This window comes from Panthera leo, chromosome E2 (genome assembly GCF_018350215.1).
Source record: "Panthera leo isolate Ple1 chromosome E2, P.leo_Ple1_pat1.1, whole genome shotgun sequence".
Taxonomy (NCBI): domain Eukaryota; kingdom Metazoa; phylum Chordata; class Mammalia; order Carnivora; family Felidae; genus Panthera; species Panthera leo.
This window is the reverse complement of record NC_056693.1, coordinates 33,226,527-33,251,626: the sequence shown is the minus strand read 5'-3', so window position 1 is coordinate 33,251,626 and position 25,100 is coordinate 33,226,527. Positions and strand designations below refer to the sequence as shown.

Genomic DNA, 25,100 nt, shown 5'->3' with positions numbered 1-25,100 from the left:
AAGGGCCATACTATGAGGGAAATTCCAACAGAGGCCCAAAGCTAAAAATATTAAATTTTCCTAACAAGATCAAGGAGTTGAAGAGGAGGGGAGTAAAAGTCTTCCAAGGTCTCATCCCACTGAAGTAGAGAAAAGTGGAGAGGAAATAGGGCATATTGGAGGGAGATATAGTCATTTCATGTTATCCTGTTTTCAAATAATAGTGCAACAATATGTACTTGATTATGAATTCAGGGAAAAGAATGTAACCTTTAATACGATGGAAAAGTAGAGAACTTCCAAATTAGCGTGTGAAAAAAAGGAAATGCAAAGCAACTACATCAAACCGCCACAAACAAGAAGAAAAAAGGACACAGAAATAATGATGGAAGGAAATTAAAAATATACCATTAGGTGGAAGGAATAAAATCAAGTACATCATTTAATGGGCTAAATTTCTCACTAAGAGACAGCAGATGTCAGATTGGTTAAAAAATTAAAACAAAAAGCAAAACCCAGGTACACAATTTCATTAAAAAACTAATTAAAATAAAGGTATGTAGAAATGTTGAAAATAAATGCACAAATAGATACCAGGCAAATGCAAATGGAACGAAAGTAGGAGTGTCAAAATTAATTAGATAAAGTGGAATTTTAGTTAAAAAAATCACATAGGATAAATAAAGATGTTTTTAATGATAACAGGAATGTTTTATGAGGCAGTTACAACCATCTGAAACCTGTAGGCATCAAACAAGAGACAAGCTAAATGTAAAGCATGTATTAGAAATGGAATAAATGAAGTTTTAGCATGAAATTTCAAAGATGTCTATTTCAGAAATGAACCCATCCCCTAGGCAAATATTAAGGTAACAAAGAAAACGAATAATATAATTTGATTTACTAGAAATATGCAGGACCTTACAGTCCTTGAATACAGAATGGACTACTTTTAGGGACCTGAATCGTTTACAAAGTTTGATCACGTATTGGGTTTCAGAGATAAAACCTTAACAAATTTTACAAAGGAAAGTTTTATAGACCACAATATCTGATCACAGTCAACAAAATTAGAAATTAAAAAAAGGTGAGTAGAAAAATATTGACTTAGAAATTAAGAAACCCACTCTAAGATAAATCTAGGATTAAAGAGGAAATCAAAAGGGAAATGACAAACAATCTAGAATGCAGTTAAAGACAAACTTTCATAACAATTTCATGAGACAGAGTCATACTCAGAGGAAATTCAAAGCTGGTATATTAAAAAAGAAATATGAAGAATAAAGGGACTTAGCCTTCTTCTTAAGAGATCACAAAAAGAGTGGCTCAGTTGGTTAAGTGTCTGATTCTTGCTTTTGGCTCAGGTCATGGTCTCACGGTTCGTGGGATTGAGCCCCGCATCAGGCTCCATGCTGACAGCACGAAGCCTGCTTAGGATTCTCTCTCTCCTTCTCTCTCTACCCCTCCCCTGCTCATGCACACACACACACACTCTCTCTCTCTCTCTCTCTAAGATAAATAAACTTAAAAAAAAAACCTCTTAAAAAAAAGAGATCAGAAAAAGAATGAACCAAAACAAAGAAACTCTGATTGAAAATTAATAAAGTAAAAAGTGGAAATTAATAAGATTAAAAAACAAAAGAGCAGATAATATAAATATAATAAGCAAAATAAAACCTAATGAGACTGACTAAGAGAAGATCAAATATACATAGATTAGAAATAAGAAAGAAGACCCAACTACAGCTGCAGAAGAGAAAAACAAAATCATAAAAGAACACTGCACGCAGAGCTATGGCCACCAACATGAAAATCTGATAATTCCCTAGCCAAACATAAATTACTAAAATTGACCCAATAAGCAGAAGAACATTTGAAAAAAACAAATTACCATAGGAAAAAAATTGGAAAGGTGAGTAAAGATCTGTTATTGAAAATGGCACTAAGTATTCAATGCCAAATAGATCCAGTGAATTTTATCCAACTGTTAGTGACGGACAATTCCAACTTTATTTCAAGATCCTAGGTCATACTAAAAGATGGAGAATTCCCCAATTAGTGCTATGAAGCCATCATAACTTTAATGACTAAAACATGGAGAAGTCAGCACAAGAAAGAAAACTAGAGACCATTCTCGTTTATTAAAAGTGATGCAAAAATTATTTTAGAAAATTACCACATGGAATATAGCCAAGTATCATGAGAGAAAACATGTTACAATGAAACAGGTTTATTCTAGGAATTTGAGTGGTTCAACGGTATTATCTAGGACAACCTCAAAGAGGAAAAAGGCATTTGCGCACCTCAATAGACGCTGAAAATGTACTTGGTAACATTTAAATCACCCTTCATTAAAAACAAGGAATAGATGCTAATGACTCATACAAAATAAAAACTGTTTACCAAAGCCTAACAGAAAATATGATTATAAGCAGTACATTCTATAATCATTTCCATTATAATCTAACGCTAGATAAGGATGGCAGTAATCACCATTGGTACTTAACGGGATCTGCTACTACCATCTAATGTAGTTGAGCAAGAAAATGGTATCAGTGATGTAAAACAAGAGCTAAAATACCTTTTTAAAGAAGTTTATCCGTTTATTTTGAGAGAGAGAGCGTGCGCACGTGTGCACACACACGTGTGTAAATGGGTGAGGGGCAGAGAGGGGGAGACAGAGAATCCCAAACGGGGTCCAGGCTCTGCTCAGTCGGTGCAGAGCCCAACGTGGGGCTCGATCTCACCAATCGTGAGATCGTGACCCGAGCTGAAATCAAGAGTCAGACGCTTACCTCACTGAGCCACCCAGGTGCCCCGCTAAAATGCCTTTTTGATGGTATCTGGATATCCAGAAAAACTAAGAGACTATTGTTTAAAAAAAAAGTCTACTATAATTAATAAGAGAAATGGTAGGGTGGCCGAATCTAAGATAAATATTCAAAAATTAATGTTTTTCCCCCCTAGCAGTAAGTACCTAAAGCAAGAAAATAAAGCAAATAGCTCATTCATAACAGTGAGAAAATTATACATGCCTAGGGAGAAATTATACAAGAAGCCTTCAGAACCTACATGAAGAAAACTATAAAAATTTACTGCCCATCAGTTCCATTCCTAGGTATATATCCGAGAGAAATGTGTACATATGTTCGCGAAAAGCCATGAACAGTGCCTAGCAGCACTATTGGTAATACCTCAAAACCAGAAGTCACCTCCATCATTTGGAGGAGGAATAAACAGAACTGTGGTCAGTCACACAATGCAATGCTATACAGCAATGCGCAGGAACTACAACTACATACACGACAGAATGGATAGACCTGAACGTTAAGTGAACAACCAAACAAAAGAACATACACTGTGTGATTCCATTTACATAAAAATACCAAAATAGGCAAAACTGATCTTTGCTGTTGGAAGTCAGGAGGGTGGTTTCCCAGGTGGGAATAATGATAGAAAGAGAGCGGTGCCAGTCACGTTCTACGTCTTGACTTGGGTGCTGGGTATCTGGGTGTGTTCACTATGTGAAAATTCATCAGGTTGTACATTAGGATTTGTGTGTTTTTACTAGGTATGTTATACTTAAAGAAAAAAAAAAGATATGTCACTAAAAGCTACGGAACAGATTTGAAGAAAAGACACATGTTCTTGAATGGGACCGACTTTATATTAAAAAAAAACAAAAACGCCAACCCCGTATATTGGAATTTAATACATATTTCAGTTAGAATTTCAACAACAGTTTTGTTTTCATTTTTTGTTTTTTTAACTGGGAGCTCGAGCCCAGGAAGACTTGACATCTCCCTCCCGCTCCCAGCCTAAGGAGGAGGTAAAGGCTCAGTGCTGGCTCCCCTCTCCCCCTCAGCCACCTACACAGCCCCCAGCTCTGTTTCCACAAGATGACAGCCTATTAAGTCAGAGCCCCACCTGCCTCTTACTGGGGGACCCGAGAGGGACCCAGCAGGGTAACATAGAGATCAGCGTTGAAACCAGCTGATTGGTCCAGTGAGAGTGTGCCTGCTTTCACTCACCAACACCACGTGGATGGAAAGGGTGGTCAATATCTGTCCCGCTGGACTATAAAAAATATTTTCATTTCTCAAATTCACCTCTGGCTTTCTTTAAAAGCTTCTCAAACACCCAAGCACTACATTATGGGCTATCTTATTTGACGTACATATATATTCTATAAGGAAAAGGGACAGCTATCCTCTTTCTCCCCACCTTCCAGAAGAAAAAGCCCAAGTTTCGAAAGGTAATGTGACTTGCTCAAGGTCACGAGCTGGCAAGGAGCCGTGCTGGGGCTCCAACTGCGGTCTTCTGACTCCACATCCCAGGCTTCCTTCCTGCTAATCTCTGTGATAAGACAAGTCACACGCTGCCGCGGGTGAGGTGGAGGAGCGGTGGGGACGACGGGTCCTGGCAGCAGACCCAGGGTCCTCGAGAAAGCCTTTTCAGGAGAGCTGGCCAGAACCTGGGCCAGGCTAGAGGAGGCCCGGAGGAGGGTGACGCTGTTTTCTGCGCAAACACTTGGCTCCAGAGGTGGCTGCTGCTGCTATCTCATCGGACACTCAGAGGTCAGGAGAGAGCAGCTCCCCAGATGAACTGGAAAGAGGCAAGCGTGTTTGGCCCATCCATCACCCATAAGCCCTACTGCAGCCTCTGAGTCGGACTCTGCGGGGCAACTCCTCGGGGAGCCTTGGACTCCACCTGCCAGGGAGTCCCCATGAGCTGTGGGAGGGCAGCACACTGGAGCAGCAGCAGGGCGTCTCTTCCCTATGAAGAGAGGGCCCACCCAACTGCCCGTGAGGAATAGCAGGACCAGCCCGGGGCCAGGGGCGGACGTGTGGAGGGCGTCCGTGAATCCTCTGGAGTGTTCCCAGTGAGGGTATTGGATGAGCTGCTCCCTGTCTGACAACTCCACGAGGCTGCGGTCTGGTCCGCAGAGAGGGCGGGTACCGAGGCAACACTGGAGCCCCTGGAGGGGGCCCAGATGCTGGGCTGGGACCGAAGAAGTGGATGGCTTGAGGGGAACATACTGAGGAACTGCTCTGTGCTGGAGAGTGTGCTCAGTGCATGCACCATCTCATTTCACCCTCACCGAGGAAGCTACTCTTATCCCCAAGTTGCAGAGGAGGAGGTGGAGGCTTGGAGAAATGAACTCACTTGCTCAAGGTTACACAGGTAGTAGGTGGCAGAGCCAGGCTTCTGTTTAACTCCAAAACTCCAAAACCAAAGTGCTAGAGTGCTCCAGCTCGTCCTAATTCCCTCCTGGGCTGGCCCTGCTCTCCCTGCACCCTAGTGACCTGCTGAGCCTGGTCAGTACAGCACAGGGCTCACTGCTTCCCCGAGCCCTCGTCTGAGCGGGTCTTGGCAGAATCCTGGCATCTGGGGAACCAGCTGAGGGACTGGGAGTCAGAAGACCTGGGTTCACAGAGGCTGTCCCACTCAGTCCTGTTACTGCTCTGTCATCCAGAGACTAATCACCAACGGGGACACAGTACAGTACCAACAATTTACCTTGTACCTTCATATATATTCTCAATGAATTATAAGCACAAGTTTCTGGCCTGATCAATTCACTTGCAGTGGGACTTCCCTCTATCCTCTTTGGTGTGGCCCTACTTTGAGGGTGGAGGATGACTTCTTTTTAATCCCTGTAATTTCTGCCCTTGCTCCATCCGTAGGGAACAGGTTTAATTTGCTGTCTTCATGACGGGGCCTCAGAGAACTGGAGACGGTAGCTAGTGCCCTCTTGCCCGAAGCCTTCTGGTCCTATCTGGACCGCAGAAAAAGTACTTACAAACAGCCAGAAATCTAACAGGGTGCCTTAGAATCCATCCTGGAGCCACCTCCTGATCACAGGAAATGGCAGCCTGGCTGGCCAACTGGAGTTGAAGTTCAGATGAGGTGGACGGTGGGCAGACAATGCCACTTGGTGGGAAAAGCTCAGGGTACCAACCTTGGGAGCAGACTGAATTCTGCCACGTGATCTGCAGGACTATCAGCTGATGATGGCTTGCACACTGGCAAGGGGTGGGGGGCGGGGAGTGTGAGGACAGTCACCCACAGGCAAGCTCTTCTTTATAAAGGAGGCTGTTAGGAAAAGCCAGCGCATACTCGGCCACCTGGGGTTCTATCTTACAGTCCTTCCTAGGACCCATCTCAGCAGAAGGGGGAAATATTTGCTGACTGTTTTGTAAAAGTTAATTAACTGTTATTAAAACATGCCCTTGAGCTTAATGATGTTCTTTATTTTACCATTTACATATCGCAAGCCTTCAAGTGACGGTAACTCCTTGAGCTGACTCTTCAACTTGATTTCATTTGTGCAGTTTTGAGAACTTCTCTCTTCAAATATGCATGCAGGCTCAGAGTGAGTCATAAATGTGATGGGCAATTTTCCTGGCAGAGTAGGCTACAATCTTGGTCTTACAGACAGAAGACCCGGATTCCGAGGCCAGATCTGCTATTTCCTATCTGGATGGTCCTGAATAAATAATTTAATTTCTCTGACCCTCATCTGTAGAGTGGGCTAATTCCCATCCAGCCACCTTAGGGATATGTGGGGATTAAACGAGGTGTCTGTGCTACCTTGTTGTAGGGTGTAAAACACGTCAGGGATGGTGGAATAAAATCTGTTAGATACTCCTTGGATGTGGAGGTAGAATCTTAGATTGGATATTTGTGGCTTGGGACTTCCAAGTATTGTGTCACCTTTTCACCAGCTGTGTTCTGGCATCCACAACTCCTCTATCCGGAGTTTGGAGGACCTCCCCTCCCTGGCTCTGGGTCAATGTCTTTGAGGTGAGGTCTGAGCACACTGCATTCCTCAAAACCACGGTGGTTGCTTCAGGGACTCAGGGATGGGGATGTCAGCCAATTAGAATCAGTGAGAAGCAGTAAGCCTTTTCCTGGGATACCCAGTCAGGAAACTCACACTTTGTAAGGGGATTTAAAGTGAGGCCATGGATGGCCTGAGGCTGAGGCGGCCACCTTGTGGCCCTGAGCGGTGAGCCCATCTGAGAGTGAAGTTAACATAGAGGAAAGCAGAGAGATCTGTGGTTTTTAAGGGCCTAAAGACCCTGAAGACGCCTGATTATCTGAGAGGTCCCCAACAAGCTTTGTGATTATGGTTTCTTTCTGGCCTTTCTGCCACACTCGTACACAACTCAACAACCCAGTTTGTCCGATGGATGTACCTTGTATCTCATGCTTCTGTACCTCTGCTCAAACTTCTCACCCCACCTAGAACACCTTCCCTTCCTACTTCTCAGCACCAATTGCTCCAGACAACTCAAGGCTGGGCAGATGCTGTTGGTGGCCAAGCCATCCACCTTGTTCTCTCTCTTCCTTGCTGGCCAAGTAGAATCTGTGTTTTGGTGTCTATAACTCTTCTTGACTGGTCTAAGCTCCTCATTTAACTACCTGCCTTGTCAGTGACTGGATTAAGAAGAGAAGTATGACCCAAATCTGTCCAATGAGGCATAAAGTCAAGCCTACCACTGGGGATTTTGAAACGGGTAAGGGTTAGGCTCTTTATTGTGCCTGGATTTAGGTATGTGAAACCATGCTGCCTGGAGCTGCTGCAGCGAGGAGCTAGCTTGTGTGAGACTGACAGAATGCAGAGACGGAAAGACCTGGGTCCCTGATGGCCTCACTTGGCAACCTTGGGACTGCTTTAATTTCCAGGCTTCTTGATCTGTGAGCTAACAAATTCCTATAAGGTTTAAGCCACTTTGGGCTGTGTTCTCAGTTACTTGCAGCCAACAGTCCCCTGATAGGAAAGCTCACTTTCAACATCCTCTCCTCCTTGGAACTTTCCCAGATCACACCAATCATTAGGAATAGCCCCCTCCCCAATGCACACTCACTGGATTTTCCATCAATACTAGGAAAGTGGAACAGTCTTCATCTTAGGAGCGGGTTTCTGAAGCACAGTGTTGAGATGTTGGGCCTACATCTGAGTTGAGCAGGGAAGAGTGTTGTGGCAATGTCTGCTATGACCTTAGGGGGAGGCATATCTAGCTTCACGGGTCCAAAAAAACTCCTGATTCTGCCAACCAAATCTGTCCCTCCTGTGTTTCTCTATGTCTCAGCGAGCAACATCTCTGTTTTATTAGTTACCCAGGCCCCAAACATTGGATTCACCCTGGACTCCTCTCTTCACACAATCAATAGGTAAGGAAATCCTCTTACCTTCAAAGCATATCCAGAACCTGACTGCTCTATCACCTCCCTAAAGCACTATCACCCTGGTCCAGGCCACCACAGGTCTCTCTTGAGCAACTCCCAACAGTCCCCTAGCCATCTCCCTGCTTCCAGTCCTTGTCCCCAGGCTGTTCTCCACAGTGAGAGTAATCCTTTCCAAAGACTCCTGTCATGCTTAGAAAAAAGCTCAAGCCCTTGCTTGAGCCTCAAACATGGCTAACCTGAGCCTCCTGACCTGATATTTCCTGATCCCACCATTCCCCAGACCTTAAACACACCACAAAGGCCCCCACCTCAGGGCCTTTGCTGTTCCCTCTGCTGGGAACACTCTTCCCACTCTCCCACATTTCCTTCAAATCTCTTAGAGTTACCTTGGAAGGGATGTCTCTGACCACTCTCAGGAAACAGCAGCTCCCTCTATCCCTCTTCTGGGCTTTATTTTTCTTCATAGCTTACCTGCCCCAGATATATTACTTTTCTCTCTCTTTGGTGGCTGGTCTTATTCACCGCCTCTTCTCAAAGCCCAGAGAAGCTCAAGGCACACCGCGCGGGTACTTAGTAAACACTCGTTCAGGGGACAAACTCTGTATTTTCCATTGCTCTGGGCACAGGGTTTTATACTTAGTGGGAGCTCACAAAATCTGTCTATTAGATTTCACATTCATGATGATTTCACATGCGCATCAGCACTCTGATTTCACTTCTGGCAGAAGTGAAAGCTTCTGGGGCACCTGGGTGGCTCAGTCGGTTGAACGTCTGACTTCAGCTCAGGTCATGATCTCACAGCTCGTGAGTTCGAGCCCCGCGTCGGGCTCTGTGCTGACAGCTCAGAGCCTGGAGCCTGCTTCAGATTCTGTGTCTCCCTCTCTCTCTCTGCCCCTAACCCACTCGCATTCTATCTCTGTTTCTCTCAAAAATAAATAAACATTAAAAAAAATTAAAAAAAAAAAAAGAAGTGAAAGCTTCTTTGCTACACATGGACAAGGACTGGAGAATATCACAGGAAAACAGAAATAACAGTTAAGGGTGGTGGATGTTTTTATATGATAAATTCTCTGTTGTTATGACCGTAAAAATGAAGGCATAAATATATTATACTGTTAAAAATTGTTTCAAAGAATTGTGCATGTTTTTCTTATCATGTTTTTAAAGTATTATTCTTTAAAGCAAAGCAGTTTGTGTTGTGTTAAAGGCACGGATAAGTGAGATCATGTAGACAAAAACTCTCCCTCACAACCCCTGATCCCCAAAGACACTTACAGAGAGACTTCAAACCTTTATGAGTAGTTTTCTGAGAGCTGTGATCCTTATCTGGTATTTGTAAAAGTTCACATTCAATATCATAATTGCTTTGTCTTTACATGATATTTAATTTGCAATTCCAAATATCATTATATGGAAGCTATTTATCAAGAAGTGGCACAGGTTAACATTTCTTTTTGCCTTAGAAACCATTCAGTCCAACCCTCTATCTTGGGCAGAATACTTGCAAATATTCATGCATCCAGGCAGTATTTATCAAGAATCAACCATATTCCTGCCCAAGGAAACTCTGTCTCCCTAGGGAGACCAACAGGTGCCTATTTTTACAGGGTTTCAGGGAAGAAGATGTGAGTTGGAGGAGGACTGTTCAATTCATTGTAATCTAATGATTTACCAAGCGTCTGTTATGTGCTTGGTGCTCTGCTTAGGCTCTGCAAATTCAGACATGGGGCGGTCTACAAGAGGCTTATAATCCTGTATGTGAGATAAGATCTAGAAAAAACTAAGCTTAGTAAAACAAAAAGCAGCAAAATGTGAGATGTTGCAAGAGGAAAGAAAAAGCACCCATGTTCTAAAGGGGCTCAGAGGAGGAGGAAGCACAGCCCATGGAGAAATCAGGTGCGGCTTTGGGAAAAACCATGACACTTTGGGGCCTAGAAGGGGTGGGTGTGACAGGCAGAGATGTGGGACATGTGGGTGGGGTTATTCCAGGTAAAGGAAACTGCACTCCAAGGCAGGGAGACAGCAGAGTGCAGGGTGCAGGCGGTTCTGTGCTGCTCAGAATGGCCAGCGCTAGCCCACGTGCTCTGTGGAGTGCAGAGTTTGTGTGTGTGTGTGTGTGTGTGTGTGTGTGTGTGTGAGATTGAGGGGAGCTGAGCTGGGCAAAGACTACTTCAGCAGATATGTGGACAATAAATTACATTGGGGACAAAGGAGAAAAGTGACCAGTTAAAGAGGCTGTCACTCCAGGGGTGGGTCACATAGGACATTTAACTTGGCAAAACTGGCTGTTAATACTTTATATTGATATTATATAGGCTTTTTATACGTACAAAATATTACATAATATAAAGGCTTATTTGATCAATTTATTTAATTAACAAACATAAATTAAAATTTCGCTCTTTAAGACATCTTGTTGTAGAGGCGGACACCCAGGGAAGAGAGACAAGAGCGCTGTGCCAGGGGAAAGGGCTGTAGGAAAGAAAAGGAGGGGCAGGCAGGAGAGGAGGGACAGCAGACTGGCCACAGACAGACTGCTGGGGTCCTGAGGACACGTGAGGGAGATCACAAAGCACAGACAATAAAGCCACAGAGGAGTGCTGGGGGCTGTGGGGGACAGCGGTGCGGGGAGCTTTCCTGAAGGGGAATCCTGGGCAGAGGAGAAGCTCCTTTGGTGCATGAACACACTGGCTCCCTGTCCATGGCCCCTGCTGGGAAGTTTCCTAGAGCTGAATTTAGCTGGGAGACCCTGAACTTGACCATCCATTAATGGACAATGGTAGGGCCCAGAGACATCTGCAATGCAGAATCCCTGCATCTGTCCCAGATTGTGACCGGGTTACGTCGCCACGAACACCAACTCTACAGCAGGGGTTTTCTCACCGATGCCCTTTGTGATTACAGCTGGCAGATTTAAACAGGGGTTTCCCAAACATGACCTTGGAGGAAAGCTCAATGACTGTTTTAGGACTTGAGAGTCATGCGTCCTGAGGAGTTGGATGAAAAGGGGAGTTTGGGTGTTAGGGCTGCTCTGACTTCACCTCAAATAGGTGTCTTGGTAGGAGTCAGCCATGTTTCCCACCAGTCAGGCAGACAGGGATGTGCCTGAGGGGTGGCTGGGCTGTGAGGAAAGGAGGCGAACCTGGGGCCTTGAGAGGCCGAACTTCTGTCCCCGACTCACTCATGGACCCTGCAGAGATCTTAGCTGCGAAGAAGCAGAGTCATTACCACTTGGGTTCTGGGTTTGAATGTGCTGCCCTTTCCCCCAACACACTGGATCTAAGTTATAACACTCTCATTAGCCTCTCTCCTAAAATGCCTGCATTTTCCGCAATTTGTCATGAGATTCCTTTGTGTGTTTATTGTTATTCTCTATAAAACTGTATAAGCCTCATTCGGGCACAGGCCATGCTTGTATTGTTCATCATTTTGTGCCTAGGGCAGTACCTGGCACACAGAATTATTCAGTTTGCTAAGTGAATAGATGGACCTGGTGAGCAACTGACGACCTCATTGGGTGTTTCTGGTGCACGTAAAGCACTTGGCACAGCGCGTGGCCATCATAACCACCTAATGGATGGTAACTTCACCTTAGGGCTTCTAAAAAACAAGGAGCTTGGACTGAATTTTCAGAAGTTAGAGCACAAAGTGGCTGACCACTGTCTCACTAGCCTCACCATTTTGAGAATGGAAAACTCAGCACAGAGAGGGGGAGTGATTTACCCTGATAATCTTCTAGGAACTCTCCCCTTCATCTACCCCCTCAGTTTGCAGGCTCCAGGCTTGGTACTCTGTCTCAACTGCTAGGATTCTTGTTCTCTGTGGGCCAGGTTTTGACAGAGAAAGTACACCATATCAGTTCCCAAATCTTACTGATTCCCTAGGGATCAGCTCAAATGCTATCTCCTCCAGAAAACCTTCCTTGGGCCTCTCGCAGCCAATAATTCCTCCTTACATTCAAGCGCCCAGCCCTCCATCTGGCTCAAGTGTTTCCTGCCTTTGCATTAGAGTGATAAGTGTGTGCATTTATAAAACATTTACCTTCTTAGACACTTATCAGCTCCTTCTGGGTCAGGAACGCATCCACCTCAACTTCTACAGGCTTCCCAAATACCTAGGGCCATCTCTGCTGTGTTTGTGTGTTAATGAATGAGTCGGTGAGCAAGATTTTCTGGCTCCCCTAAGGGCATGCCACTCTCTAACTGGTCAGGGCCATGAATTCATCTACAAAAGACCTGAGCATCCTCCAGCCAAGCTGAATCAAATGCAGCATCGGGGCTGTGATTACAGGACAAATCCATACAAAATGAATTTAGTAGTTGCACAGGGCAGAAGAAGCAGTCCCCTATTTCTACGAGCGGATAAATGATCCTGATTATCAGATCAGCAACAACAGCCTAAGAAAGGCCACATCTCCCCAGACCAATAGTGGTAGACGAGGCATCTTTTTAAATAAACCAAAAGGGTTTCCTCATCTATAAAAATAAATCAGTGTTGTTCAGTGGCTTCATCTTGGCTCCGTTGTCTTTAGACTCTAGTATAGGCTGATCCCAAAGGCACTGTTTTACGCAATGGAAACATTTTAGTAAAACAGGTTTTGAAAATCAGTGACACAGAACGCTAGTGCTAGAGTAGACCTGAGGGGCCATTGGTGCAGCCTATACCTCAATTATTCCTAATCTGACTTATTTTCAGAGCTCCCTAGGCATTATGCAAGATGGTGCTAGTGAGTGGGCCTGGGGCCTTGCCTTCTGCTTATTTAAAGAGAAAAAGCGGTGGTGGCTGGGAGAACTGTGGGCCCAGCCCATTTTCCTGACAGCATGGGTGCGCCTGGCTGTGGTGGCCAGCCCCCACCCACTGACCACCTTGGCTCCAGCCTTCCACAGAGAACTCCTGAGTGGTGAGGAGAGGCCTCCTTAGCTGGGATCTGAGTGACCACAGGAAGCCAGGGGTCCAGGGCAGGGCAAGTCCAGTGGGAGTCCAAGGATCTTGGAGAATCACAGTCTGACAAAGAGGTGGAGGCCTCCAGATGAGTGCTGGCCTCTCCCACCAAGTGGCTCAGAAAACAGGCTATGAAGGCTCGTTGCACCACACAGCCCTTCTCAAGCAATGAAGGATTCAATTTCTTACTCTTGCTAAGCACAGTCAGATATGCAACTGCTAATCAGCTTCTCAGCAGCCTGAGGTAACCAGGGCACTGCCCTGGTTGGATGTGATTCCAGCCAAGAGCAAAGACGCTCAGCAGTCTCATTAGCCTGTGAGGCCTTTTCACAGATAGGATAGCTGCTAGAAATTTTTTTTTTTTTTAATGCTAGAGGTTGTCCACAGACCTGCATTACTACCTTCAAAAACCCCAGGACGGGGCCCTCTTGCATCTAGCCTAAGACATGGTTTAAGAAAGAGGAAACAGGCCCAGTAATGCCATGCCTTAACTGAAGTCTGCATGAATTAGTGTCATCCAGACAATGCTTCTTGGGTGTGCAAGTAGACACTAACTCCCTAAGGACAGAGACCCTTTCTTTTCCGTCTAGACCAGCACAGTGAGTGGCCAAGAGTGGGGGAGGGGTCTGGTACCAGACTACAATTCTCCCTCCACTGTGTGACTGTTACATGACCACAGACAGAGCACTTAAGCTCTGTGCCTTGTCTTCCTTATGTGCTTGGGTAAAAATAGTGCCTCGGGCAACTCTGCCTCAGTTTCTTCTGCTGCAAAATGGGGGATATTCATTCAATGAGGCATACCTCATTGGGTGGCTGTGAAAATAAAATGACTTAATATAGGTAAAATGCTTAGACTGGTGCCTGGCGCTTAGTAAGTGCTCAATAAATGTTTTTAATAGCTTTACTGGGATATAATTCACACATCATACCATTCACTTATTTAAAGTGTACAAGTCAATGATTTTTTGTATATTCACAGATATGTGCAACCATCACCACACTCAATTTTGGACCATTTTTATTACCTCAAAAAGAAATCCTATAGTCTTTAACTATCACCTTCCCCCACCTCCCCTCCCATGTCCCTTCTTTTACCTAAGTAACCAGTGATCTATTTTCTGTCCCTAACCATTTCTCTATTCTTGACTTTCCTATGAATGAAAACATATAGTATGTGATCTTTTACGACTGGCCTTTTTCACTCAGTACAATGCTTTTAAGGTTCATCTGTGTTATAGCCTGTATTGGTATTTTGTTCCTTTTTATGGTTGAATAATATTCCATGGTATGGAGGTACCACATTTTGTTTATCCACTTGTCTATTCGGGTTGTTTTCCAGTCATGACATCATAATGTCAGACCACAGAGTCATAAGGTAGCTTTTATGTTCAAGTGTTTGAGGAACTGCCAGATTGCTCTCCATAGCAGCTGCATCATTTTCCATTTCCCCCAGGAGTATACGAGAGTTCTGATATCTCCATCCTTGACCAATGTTAGTTACTTAACTTTTTCATTCTAGCCATCCTACTGGGTGCTAAGTGGTATCTTGGGGTTTTTATTATTTGCATTCTCCTGATGGCTAATGATGTTGAGCATCTTTTCATATGCTTATTGGCCATTTGGATGTCATCTTTGGGGAAGTGTCTATTTAGATCCTTTGCCCATTTTCTAATTAGGATATTTGTCTTTTGAATTGTAGAAGTCCTTCATATATTCTGGATACAAATCCCTTAGCAGATATATGAATTGCAGATATGTTCTCCCATTCTTTGGGTTGTCTTTGCACTTTCTTGATGATGTCCTTTGAAACACAAAGACTGTTAATTTTCACAAAGTCCAATTTATCTGTTTTTTAATTTGTTGCTTCTGCTTTTGGTGTCATATCTAAGAATCCTTTACCAAACTCATAAAGGTGTATCCCTATGTTTTATAGTTTTTGCTCTTACATTTAGGTCTTTGATCCATTTTGAGAAAATTTTCATATATGGTGTGAGGTAAGGGTCCAACACCATTCTCTAGCATGTGGCTATCCAGTTGTCCCAGTATCACTTGTTGAAAAGACTATTCTTTCCACACTGAATGGTTTGGGCACCCTTATAAAAAATTAGTTGGCCATATATGTAATGAGTTTATTTCTGGACTCTCAGTTTTATTCCAATTGATCTATATGTCTACCCTTGTGCCAGTACCACACTGTTTGATTATTGCTGCCTTGTAGTAAGTCATGAAACGGGAAGGTATAAGTCCTGTTTTCTTTTTCTTTTTTTGTGGTTTTGGCTATTCTGGGTTCTTTGAAATTGCACATGAATTTTAGAATCAGCTTGTCAGTTCCTACAAAGAAGGCACCTGGGATTCTAACAGGCATTGCAATGGATCTGCAGATCATTTCGAGGAGAGTATTCAATAAATATTAACTTTTTCCCCATATTTTTCTTCCTCCTCCTCTTCTTACTACGACCACCACTATTACCTTTTAGCATTATGAGAAGTAAATAAGATAACTCATGTGAAGTGCCAGCATGTAGTACAAGCCCAATACATGTTTATTATTAGTATTTTTGTAGTCCCTGAGGCTCTCCGAGGCTGGCAGGAGAGTGGGCTGAGTGACCTCCACAGCCCCATCCTCCATGGTGACCACCCTGTATACAGGCTGTTCCCAGATATGGTACAGGGAACTCCCAAGTCCGGGGCTTTTTATTTTCCCAAGTGTAGCTTCCCATTAAGGCTCAAGGCCAGGGTCTCTGCCAGCACCAGCACGACCTCAGCTCATGTTCAGCTCCCACAGGCCTGTAGACAGGAGCTCCTGTGAGTGATACAATCCACACACACTCAATCAAAATGCCTTCTCAGCTGCCTTGGCAAGAAAGGATGCTGGACTGCATGGTAAGGAACAGGTCTGATTTAGCATTTCTCAGACTTTGGTCACTCAAGGACCACCCTCATGATTTTTGGTCATAGCCATGTACCACCACACTCGATTAGCTTAACAGTTTAATACAATTCTATATACTAGAAACAAATATATCTTATTATTTAAAAAAGAAATTCTATATTGTTGCCTTAAATGGAAAGTCAGTATTACGTGCTTTAAATAGGAGATAACCATGAAAGTAAATACAAAGGAAACAAAACCATATAATAAAATGCTGTCTGTTAAAAGAAGATTAACAAGCCTTAGAGAAGGATGTTAAAAACATCTTAGTGCCCAATTGAAACTCTCTTCTCGACTTGATCAGAATGACTGGAAGAGAACAGAAGAGGGGCTCACTTCCTCCCACTTAGTGAGTGAACAGTATGCTATATGTACAGTCATGCCTGTACCTTCAATGTTCCACACTGAGACAGTGTTTTGAGAAGGGATGCTTCACCACCTCCCCACCCCCAAGCTTTGCTGCTCAATCATACTGGCATTCCCTGAGAGTGGGAATTACAACATAGGCTCTGGGCATCAGCACTCACCCAAGGTATTCTGGACTTACTGGGGAAATTTCCATAGGAGCACTGCAGGGTCTGCAGACAAGCGCTGCATGGCTCCTGGTGGGCTGCAGCAGCAGAAATGCTCAGTTTTCAAGGTCTGCCCCTGCTCCATGAAGCAGTGAGGAGAGCCCGGGCCACCTAGCACACAGAGTATGAAGAGTACAGAGCCCTAGAGAGAGCTGAATGGTGCCAATGCCACCTTCCTGGAAGGAGCATTGTTCCTCTGGAGGCATCTTGGCCTTGGCTATCACCTGCCTTCTCCCTCTGCACAAGGATGGCCATCCTGTGTGGAGACAAATCAAACTGGAGCCCGTGGAGAACTTGTCCTATTACAGTTTTCCAAAAATCCCTCCCACATCTGGGATCTGAAGGATGACATCACTTGAGGAGAACACCTTGGTCTGCTTCACAGTTCACAACCTCGTTACCCTCGGTACCCAGCCATGAGTAGCCTTGTGCTTGGAGAGAGAGAGGAAATCACAATCTAGACCAACCAATTAAACCAAGATCAACTCACAAAGCTCTTAGAATGTTGTGTAGGCATTTCATGGAGGAACTGGCAAAGGTCTACAGAAATGGGAAAAGTTAGATTTTTATATGAGATCCAGATAAAAGTCCTAGACAACAGAAGAAATGCCATCAAACATGTTCAAATTCAAATGTATACACATTTGGGACCCACCATCAAATAAAAGCATTAAACAGGGCCAGGCTAGATTCATGGGACAAAAAAACAAACCATTTTAGGGAAATAAATAGTTGAGAAAACTGATATCACCCAGCGGAGTGAAATTACTACCATGTTCATACCTGCCTCCCCCACCGACACGCGAAGGCAAGGCAACAGACAGGGTGCCCAATGATGGCTAGCTCAACTAAATTTGGATATGAGGAATAGCAGAACACTTTCCACCACTAGATGGACAAGCAAGGTCCAGGGAATGGTGTCCACAAGACAACGTCTCCATGCCCGGCTGTACCTCTCCTGAGCCCTGTACAGACTGAGCCAAAACCAGTGAGAAGGCACTTCCCCAGAGGCTGCTGAGGAGACTTTCAGACACACTTCCCATCTCTTCCTCAGCCACGAGGGGCTGGTTGGAGCCCCTGCCCTGAACCCAGGGCGTGTTCTACAAGGCCTCCTGCTTCACTTTCCAGACCAGTCACCTGTTCACATTCTGCAGTTCCAGGAGACAATGACAGGCTGTTTTTCTGATTCAAAAGCTTGACCTACCTTTGTGGAGACAGGACTCCGGTTCTGAATGGCCCAAGGACAGTTGCTAAGACCCTTCTCCTCCAAAGGCACTACCACAGCCTCTGCCAAGTTGTCTATCCTAAGATGCCGTATGCTGTCTTTTAATGAATAAACAGCAATCTTATTTATTCACCTTGGGAAAGACAACCATCGCTGAAGGCTACGGTGATAATTCACAATGACATTCAGAAGGGTCTGGCACCTAGATTGTACGTAGTGAGCTCCCACATTAGCCAATCTGTTCTAAATATGAAAATTCTTAACTTTTTCCCCAGTATAATTAACATTCAGCAATTATCTCTAGAATTTATCACTGAAACAGTCCTTCATTAAAACCAGAAGAATATGATGGCTTAGAACCTCCAGATATAGGCGCAAAAGGGGGACAGATATTATCATCTGGTAGTATCTGACCAGTCCTTGTTGGCTCAGCAGGTAGGGGGACAGGGCCTGTCCAGTGCATCTCTAGGACCTTCTCTGTCCCTGGAGGGTTTTTTCCAGCTGGAGTAAGCCTTGACTGGAGAAGGGAACACTGAGCTGGCTGCTTTTTATTAAAGCATCTAATTACTAAAGAGAGTTCTATTAAAGCATTTCCTTTGCTGAGGCAACCTGCTCAGTGCTTCTGAGCAGCACCAAGGCGATTTCCCATGGTATATAGTGGCAAAGCTGGCGGTGTACTTTACAGAGCTGGCCTTCACCTTGGCCATGGCTCATGGCTGATGCACTGAGTGTACTCATAATCACCACTCAGAGGCGGAAGTGTCTCAGGTGGTGTGATTGTGACTGGCTACTGCAAAACTTTCAAAGGTGCCTGAGATGTCAGTCTTTGATGCAATGGTAAAGTGCATTTTCTTTTTAAACTATCTCCTAAGACTGCTTTTTTTGAAGTTTATTTATTTATTTTGAGAGAGAGAGAGACAGAGAGAGAGAGCAAGCGAGCAGGGGAGGAGCAGAGAGAGAGGGAAAGAGAGAGAATCCCAAACAGGCTCCATGCTGTCAGCGCAGAGCCTGACATGGGGCTCAAACTCCCCAATGGTGAGATCATGACCGGAGCCCAAGAGTCAGATGCTTAACTGACTGAGTCACCCAGGTGCCTCTCCACTTTTCTTAAAAATGTTCATTTATTTATTACTTTTGAGACCGAGAGCATGAGCAGGGGAGGAGCAAAGAGAGAGGGAGACAGAATCCCAAGTGGACTGCACTGTCAGTGCAGAGCCTGATGTGGGGCTCAAACCCAGGAAATGCAAGATCAGGACTTGAGCCGAAGTTGGACATTCATCCGACTGAGCCACCCAGGTGCTCTGTTAAGTGCATTTTCTATTGTCTCTGCTCTCTAATGGCAAGAAGGGAGAAACAGTAGGAAAGCTCCCTCACACGCAAAGTGCTAGGCAACTGTATTTGTTGGTATGGTAAAATGTTCTATATTAAGTGTAAGGAGGGGCAGAAGCACCTGATTGTACTGGGTGCACCTGGGTGGCTCAGTTGGTTAAACGTCTGACTCTTGGTTTTGGCTCAGGTCATGAACTTGTGGTTTTTGAGTTCGAGTCCCGTGTTGCGGGGGGGGGGGGGGGGGGGGGGAAGGGGGCTATGTGCTGACAGTGTGGAGGCTGTCTGGAATTCTCTCTCCCCACCTCTCTCTCTGCCCCTCCCCTGCTCACTCTTTCTGTCTCTCTCTCAAAATAAATAAACTTTAAAAAAAGGTGTAAGGAGGGGTAACAAAATTATGTGTTTGGTTTCATACTAATTTTTGTTTAAGAACACATACACATGCATCAAAAGAAGTCTGGAAATATATACACCAAAATGCTAACTGCTTTCCTGGTTGGAGTCCAGATGATATTGAAATTCTTCCTTTTTTAAGTCTTTATATTCTAACTTATCTACAATAAGCAAGTGTTAATTGTGAATAAAAGTGTTACGAAAAACAAATGTGTGTATGGAAGGGCACGCTGGAGCAACAGGTCTGAGCCTACGGCCATCTGTCTTATCCCCCTCAGGGTGGAGAAGACAGGAGCAGAAGTAGAGCCACCCAGGTGCCCCTCGACAAATTCTTATAGCTACACTGACATTACTAACATTAAAAAAGAATGTCAATAGGTTGCAAGGCAAGATTCAGAGACTATGGCACTGTTATCATATGTCTGCCCCTACCTGCCAACCTAGTCTCAGCTCTGAGATGTTAAAGCCTGGCTGTGCCTCTGAATGCATGCATGGGCAAGGACATCTGGGTGTCTTTGTCCAGGATGCACCTTTTTTTAAAGAAAAAAAAAAGCATCCTTCTAGATTAAGATGGAAGAGAAGGAGCTGCCAACCTATATCTTAGCCTGTATCTCAAGTCCTAGGCCCTGTTGGCACCTCATACATAGGCTGTCACATATCAGGGAAGTCTGACCCTCTCAGTCCCACCCTTTGAAAACTTGGTCTGATGGCCAAGTATAAGAAGGATGCAACAAGACTACTGGAAAAAGTGCTCCCACTTAAGGGTGTATATGCATGTGGGTATCTGTAACGCCATTCATGATGGAGACCCTCTATCACATGAGACTCAGCCCATGTACCTCCTTTCCCTCTCAGTTCCTCAGAACATGGTAAAATGTATGAAATAATGCTTTGGGCTCAAAGCTTTGAGAAAACTGAAGAAAGGAGGTTATATCATAGCCAGTTATGGATTACACAGATGAGAATGTACAAGTGGTACCCCCAGGTACCAAGATACTGAACTTGGCTTTTTTATCCATTGTCAGCTGGCCTTGCAATGTGCAGCTACTAAATAAACAAAAAAGGATTCATGTTTTAATTTAGATGACTCTGTGCCCCATAACTTGTCCATTTCTTCCCCCTGGAGCCACGGTGTTTGTTATTTCTTTGCAATTTCAGAAGTTATGAAATGATTCATGGTTTTGTTGGAGCTGAAGTCAACCAAAACCATTCATAATTGTGAACAATCTCTGTTATTGTTAGAGGGAAAATGCCAAGGCATCTGTGCTTCCCAAAAACACATGGGGGGGGGGGGAGAATTCCAGTTTGGAAATGGAACGGCTGTGTTTTTCCCTCTAGAGTTAAATTTACACAGACTGATTTCCAGGGAGATCATTGCGTTCTTCTGGTTGGAACAGTGGGGTGGCCACCAGAATGCATGATTTTTTCTCTCTCCTTCCTCTATCAGACATAGGGCATCCACGTGGTGACACTCTGCATACTGGTAATTACCCAATAAATGCCTGTCTCCCTACCAAGAGATAGGACTCATGGAGGTAGAACATCTATCTTATTCACCCCAAAATACAGCTCTATGTCTTGCACATAGTCAGTGCTTAAAATAAATTATCTGTTGAATGACTGCACAAACCCCACCAGGCTAATGTCATTACTCTTTAGTGCTTTGATTCTTCATATTTATTTGTGTTGGTTGATAACATCTACAACTATAAGAGAGATTAATGTAAACGAAAATGAGAGAGAAGAATAAACTGATGATGATGGTTGACGTCACAGATGCCGATGGCAAATACTCTCTGAATGCATTTTATGTGCCACCAGCATTCCACTTAATCCTTCTGATTTTATAAATTAGGTCCTATCATTCCCATCTTATAGATGAGGTAAGTGAGGCACAGATAAATGAAGGAAACTTATCCAGGATCACCCAGCAGTGGGCAGTGTAACTAGACACAGGTATCCAAATGTAAAAACACACATGCTCCACCAACACGCCACTGGCTAAAGCACTTCTGACAACCCTTTCCAGAATGTATTCGGAATCTGAAAATACTTAATGGTGCTAAAGCTTCATTCTCTATTGGTGAGTCTGGATTTGTGGAACAAACAAAAGCCATTCAAAGCCATAAGGTGGGTGATGATTACGGACGATCGCTGAGTTTAAGAAAAAAGCTGCTCGTGTGACTATAATGTCATGAGACCAGTTTGCTCTGGGGAGTCATGGGCCAGCCTGGAAAGAGCACTTCAGGTGAGAGAAGTAACATGGTACAGTAAAGTGGAGCACTGGACTGGGAGCCCTGACTTTTGTTTGCAGTTTGACCAAACACTGGTACTTTATCTCTCTGACCCTGGCCGATTAAACTGACTGGGCTGGCCTGGACCAGTGAGGTTCATACCTGTTGGAAATCATATCTGGGAATCTCTAAGGTCCCTAAGAAGGGCACTTCTATTTCCCCTTCCTCTCCTTCCGTCTACCTCTGACAGTTACCCCCACAGACTCAAACTGATCAGTGTGTGTGTGTGTGTGTGTGTGTGTGTGTGTGTGTGTGTGTGTGTGTGAGAGAGAGAGAGAGAGAGAGAGAGAGAGAGAAAGAGAGAGAGAGAGAGAGAATTGTGGGGGGAACAGAAAAGATACAATTTAACATACGTTCCCTTCTCTTCAACAGTACTAAAAGTCTTCGATATCAACTACGGCCAGAATTGCCTATGTCATTCATTTCTTTTCTTCAGAGGAGATCAATGTGGATTTGCTAGCAAATGTCAACCAGTTCAGCTTCTTCTGGAAAGATCTGAGAAGTAATGATGGGAGAACACTGTTTCCTCTTTACCTATGAAGCAGCATCAAGAATGACTGCCTGGACTCAAATGGAGACTGGGCTGACACAGTCTTTACACCTTGAGACCAATGCTTAGCTTCCCTGTGTCAAAATACACTGTGACTCAGACTCACCAGCTCAGGTGAAAACAGGGGAGTCTTGATCCCTCTTTGTGATGATTTCAAATGACAAAGATTTACCAAGTCCTGTACATAAAGTGCCACTCTATTTCCCTCCCTGTTTGACACATGGCCATGAGATGCACACAGGTCCAACGATGAAGATCAGTATCTTACCTCCTGCCAAAATCAATGCACATTCCTCTTGGTCCAATAGGCTAGCTGCAAGGTGGGATTACTCTTTTTCTTAGTCCCAGGATAGAGCTGGGTGGTCAAAGGATAAAAGGACACAGAGGCTGCAGCCTGCAGAGCAGAATAGTCAGGGAGGCCTGAGGAAGGCTGGGCACACTCCACATCTCCATCAAAGACCCATGAAAGTGAAGGTTCTCTCTTAGCAAGCATTCCACCGTGAGCACTGCCTTTGGAGACAGGTTTTAGATTGGTGTGTGCTCTAAGGGAACACGCTAGGAGCTGAGGGGAAATGACAGACGGCAGAGGCTGCCAGAGTGGAAGCCATTCACCTGCTGTGTGTCCTTGTGGCCTCTGTGGGCATCAGCTTCCTCCTTTGTAAAAGGGTGGCGTGGGGGGGTACCTGGGTGGTTCAGTTGGTTGAGTGTCCAACTCTGGATTTTAGCTCAGGTCATGATCCTAGGGTTGTGGGATCAAGCCCCCATTCAGGCTTCATGCCCAGTGTGTGGTGCCTGCTTAAGATTCTTTCTCTCCCTCTGACCCTCTCCCCTGCTCACTCCCTGTCTCTGAAAAAAAAAAAAAAGATTTAGAAGGGCAGGGTAGTTGCATCCTCTCTTACTCTCTTGAAGCTCCTAACTTCTTTGTGATTCTAAATCTATTTCATGTTTCTTGACAATCTACATGGACTAAGTCTTTTATTAACATCCTGATGCCACATGCCACCAGAGGGAAGTCCTGGAATTTCTTTGAGGGAGTCACACTAGAAGAAATAACTCATCTCAAGAGGGCACAAATCTGATACCCTTTCCCCGGTCTCCAACTGCACCCTCAGAGTTGTGAGCTGTGGCTAAGCATCTCTGCCTGGGCAGAGAATGGGTGTCATCTGTGGATCTCAAGCACCCAGACCCATATTTAAACTCCCTGGGGAGCTGGGGGTAAGAGAGACATGGATAACATTTGCAGGGGAGACTGATGGCTGAATATTCACAAGCCAGGTGCAGTGCAGCTGTAGATGGCCATGCACTTGTCACCCCAAGTGAAACGGGTCTCCGACCCAGACCACTGACCATGGGGAGACAGGCAGACTGGTCTCTTCAACTGTTAGGGCTAGAATGTGCTCTCTTGGGGGAATCTCTGAGTTGGAAAGGACTGTCTGTCTGCACACCCACTGTGGTCCTAGAACAAGAGTGTTGTGGGGATGGCGGGCAGGGGGTGGGGTGGTTGCTGGTCTTCTTCTGAACCATGTGCCCTCAAGAACTCCATGCTCTCAGAGGAGACTTTCTGGATATGAGAAGCAAATGACCCAGGGACTGGGGAAAATGGAAGCTGCAGAACTGAGAAAAGCTGAGTCAGCTCTGAAATAGTTCACAGGCTCACCCAGGCTTTTGTCTTTCGTGAGATCTCTCCAAACTGGCTGTTAGAACCCCATAGGAGAGGCTGAGGAATCTCAGGCCTGGCTGATTCACAGCTAACCTCTCTTTCCAGCTGTACTTCCTGAAAGACAGCGTTCAGCTGCAGGCCTCCAGCATTTCTGTCCACCCCCTCTGCAGAGATCAGTCTTGATGTGCATCCCTCCCCAATCCTAAGTATCCCCAGCCTAAGACATTCTGGGCCAGAGGGCTAAGGCCATGAGTCTGGCTGGTCACGCGAGTTTTGCTCAGGCCTTTGCCACTCCCTAGACTGGTTGCCACTGGGTCCTCCAGCCAGAGAGGGCGAGACAGGTAGACTCTCCTTGGGGTGTCACCAGACACCAGGAGGGCTGGGCCACTCACAGTCCTTAAAAATACCAAAGTCTAGGTAAACCCTGGCTCCTTTAGGAATAAAACAACGTGGGTGTAGGTGTCTGGATGAACACACTGCCACGGAATGGAGAGGAATCAACCACTCAGCTTAGGTATCCCAGGCAGAGTTGAGGTTACTGAAGGCAAAGGGAGGCCAGGGGCAAATCAATATCACGGCTTCCCAGCAGAGCCGGGTCAGCACAACATCTGGGCTGCTTATTTTGGTCTAGTGCCTCGGTTTTGTTTCCTCAAGAGAAAATAAAATCAACACCAGCAGGCTAAGGGTTCACATGCCATTTTGTGGTGCAAACCCCAGAGGAAGGAATGTGGAGCCTTTGGGGGGCAAGAATGCTAAGGTGGCCAAAGGGCTCTTGGTCCTGCTTTGACAGCGAGGACTACTTCCCCTTCTGGAAAGCAGCTCCAGAGGCAGCTTCATTCCTGTGATACTGCACAAGTAAGTCGTTCTCATGCTGGCAACTCTCCGGCTGGGGCAAACACAGACCTGCATGCAATAACCAGGAATAGAAATCCACAAGGCTTGGAACCTCGAGGCCTGAAACGTTCAGATGACACCGTCACCTTCCAGGAAACTGCCTCACGCTCTGCTTCTGAGTTCCAAATTGTGACTTAT

General features: G+C 45.0%; 1 protein-coding gene across 3 annotated transcripts in view; it reads right to left on the bottom strand.

Annotated features, from left to right (window-relative positions):
* Window positions 1-25,100, bottom strand: part of GNAO1 (G protein subunit alpha o1) — a 169,815-nt gene that overhangs the window by 105,538 nt on the left and 39,177 nt on the right. The gene's annotated exons all lie outside the window — the stretch shown is intronic.